This window comes from Panulirus ornatus, chromosome 40, assembly GCF_036320965.1.
Source record: "Panulirus ornatus isolate Po-2019 chromosome 40, ASM3632096v1, whole genome shotgun sequence".
NCBI lineage: Eukaryota > Metazoa > Arthropoda > Malacostraca > Decapoda > Palinuridae > Panulirus > Panulirus ornatus.
Genome location: NC_092263.1, coordinates 6,135,833 through 6,139,418, shown reverse-complemented (window position 1 = coordinate 6,139,418; position 3,586 = coordinate 6,135,833).

The window sequence follows — 3,586 nt, the reverse complement described above, 5'->3', positions numbered from 1 at the left end:
TATGTGGATCAGGTTTTGCTTTCAAGAATGTATGTGAAAAATACTAAGAAAAACAAATGGATTTGTATGTAGCGTATGTAGCATTTATGGATCTTGAGAAGAAATATGATGACGCTGATAGAGATGCTTTGTCAAAGGTAATAAGAGAATATGGTGTGGGAAGTAAGTTGCTAGCAGTGAAAAGTTTTTATCAAGGGTGTAATACATGTGCACGAGTAGGAAGAGAGGAAAGTGATTGGTTCCCAGTGAATATCAGTTTGCGGCAGGGGTGCGTGATGTCTCCATGGTTGTTTGATTTGTTTATGGATGGGTTTGTTAGGGAGGTGAATGCAACAGTTTTGGAGATAGGGGCAAGTATGCAGTCTGTTGTGGATGAGAGGGCTTAGAAAGTGAATCAGTTGTTGTTCGCTGATAATATATCGCTGGTGGTTGATTTGGGTGAGAAATTGCAGAATCTGGTAACTGAGCTTGGTGAAGTTTGTGAAAGAAGAAAGCTGAGAGTAAATGCGCATAAGATCAAGGATATTAAGTTCGGTAGGGTTGAGGGAGGTAAGTTTGAATGGAGAAAAACTGGAGGGAGTGAGGTGTTTAAGATATTTCGATGTGGATTTGGCAGCGGATGGAACCATGGAAGCGCAAATGAGTCACAGGGTGGGGGAGGGGGCAAAGGTTCTGGGAGCGTTGAAGAATTCGTGGAAGGCGAGAACATTATCTTGGAGAGCAAAAATGGGTATGTTTGAAGGAATAGTGGTCCCAACAATGCTATATGGTTGCGAGACATAGGTTATAAATAGGGTTGTGCGGAGGGTGTTGGATGTGTTGGAAATGAAATGTTTGAGGACAATATGAGGTGTGAGGTAGTTTAATCGAGTAAGTAATGGAAGGGTCAGAGATATGTGTGGTAATAAAAAGAGTGTAGTTGAGAGAGTAGAAGAGATGCATTGAAACGGTTTGGTCACATGGAGTGAATGAGTGAGGAAAGACTGACAAAGAGGATGAGGGAACAAGGAGAAATAGGAGACCAGTTTGGCGGTGGAAAGATGGAGTGAAAATTTTTTTAAGCGATCGGGGCCTGAACATACAAGAGGGTGAAAGGCGTGCAAGGAATAGAGTGAATTGGAACGATATGGTATACTGGGGTCGACTTTCTGTCAACGGATTGAACCATGGCATGTGAAAAGTCTGGGGTAAACCATGGAAATTTGTGTGGGGCCTGGATGTGGAAAGGGAGCTGTGGTTTCGGTGCTTTATACATGACAGGTAAAGACTGAGTGTGAACGAATGTGACTTTAGTTGTCGTCTCCTAGTGCAGCCTCGCGTGCACGCAGTGTTAGAGGGGTGCCATTTCATGTGTGGCGGGGTGGCGACGAAAATGGATAAAGGCTGCAAGTATGAATATGTACATGTGTATATATGTATATGTTTGTGTATGTATATGCATGAATAAGTTGAAATGTTTAGGTATGTCTGTGTGCGTGTGTGCGTTTATGTATATACATGTATATGTAGGTAGGTTGGGCCATTCTTTCGTCTGTTTCCTTCCGCTGTCTCGCTAACGCGGGAGACAGCGACTATGTATGATAAGAAATAAAGCAAAACAAATAAATTGTAGGAACAATGAAAAGATGTTTTGGAAGGAGATACATAAAATGCGTAAGACAAGAGAACAAATAGGAGCATCAGTGAAGGGGGCTAATGGGGAAGTGATAGCAAGTAGTGGTGAAGTGAAAGGGAGATGGAGTGAGTATTTTGTAGGTTTATTGAATGTGTTTGATGATGGAGCGGCAGATATAGGGCGTCTTGGTCGAGGTGGTGTGCGAAGTTAGAGGGTCACGGAGAATGGTTTGGTAAACAGAGAAAATGTAGTGAAAGCGTTGCATAAGAAGAAAACCGGCAAGGCGGTGGGTTTGGATGGTATTTCATTGGAGTTCATTAAAAAAAGGAGGTAAATGTGTTGTTGACTGATTGGTAATGATATTCATTGTATGTATAATTCATGGTGAAGTGTCTAAAGATTGGCGGAATCCATGCATAGTGCCATTGTAAAAAGGCAAAGGGGATAAAGGTGAGTGTTCAAATTAAAGAGGTATAAGTTCGTTAAGTATTCTTGAGAAATTATATGGGAGGGTATTGATTAAGAGGGCAAAGGCATGTACAGAGTATCAGATTGGGAAGAGCAGTGTAGTTTCAGAATTGGTAGAGGATGTGTGAGGTGTTTGCTTTGAAAAATGTATGAGAGAAATACTTAGAAAAAAAATTAGATTTGTATGTTGCATTTATGGACCTCGAGAAGGCATATGATAGCGTTCATAGAGATGCTTTGTCGAAGGTATTAAGAGTATATGGTGTGGGACGTAAGTTGCTAACAGTCAAAACCTTTTATCAAGGGTGTAAGGCATGTATACGTGTAGGAAGAGAGGAAAGTGATTGGTTCCCAGTGAATGTCAATTTGCAGCAGGGGTGCATGATGTCTCCGCGTTGTTTAATTTGTTTATGGATGGGGTTGTTAGGAAGATGAGTGCGAGAGTTTTGGAAAGAGTGGCAAGTATGCAGTCTGTTTCGGATGATAGGGCTTATAAAGTGAGTTAGTTGTTGTTCGCTAATGATACAACGCTGGTGGCTGATTCGGGTGAGAAACTGCAGACTCTGGTAACTGAGTTTGGTAAAGTGTGTGAAAGAAGAAAGCTGAGAGTAAATGTGAATATGAGCAAGGTTTTTAGGTTCAGCAGCATTAAGGGAGGTAAATTTGAATAGAGAAAAACTGGAGGAAGTGAAGTGTTTTAGATATCTGGGAGTGGATTTAACGGCGGATGGAACCATGGAAGCGGAAGTGAGTCACAGGGTGGGGGAGGGGGCGAAGGCTCTAGGAGCGTTGAATAATGTGTGGGGGGCGAGAACATTATCTCGGAAAGCAAAAATGGGTATGCTTGAAGGAATGGTCGCTCTAACAATGTTATATAGTTGCGAGGCATAGGCTATAGATAGGCTTGTGCGGAGGAAGGTGGATGTTTTGGAAATGAGATGTTTCGGGACAATTTGTGGTGTGAGGTGGTTTGATCAAGTAATTAATGAAAGTGTAAGGTAGATGTGTGGTAATAAAAAGAGTGTGGTGGAGAAGCAGAAGAGGGTGTATTGAAATAGTTTGGTCATATGGAAACAATGAGTGAGGAAAGACTGATAAAGAGGATATATGTGTAAGAGATGGAGGGAACGAGGAGAAGTGGGAGACCAGATTGGAGGTGGAAGGATGGAGTGGAAAAGATTTTAAGGGATCGGGGCCTGAACATAAAGGAGGGTGAGAGGCGTGCAAGGTATAGAGTGAATTGGAACGATATGTTATACCGGGGTCGACGAGCTGTCAATGTATTGAACCAGTGCATGTGAAGCGTCTGGGGCAAACCATAGAAAGTTCTGTGGTGCCTGGATGTGGAATGGTAACCGTGGTTTCGGTGCATTATACATGACAGCTAGAGACTGAGTGTCAACGAATGTGGCCTTTGTTGTCTTTTCCTAGCGCTACCTCGCGCACACGCGGGAGGAGGGGGGTACCACCATTTCATGCGTGGCGGGGTAGCAGCGTGAATGA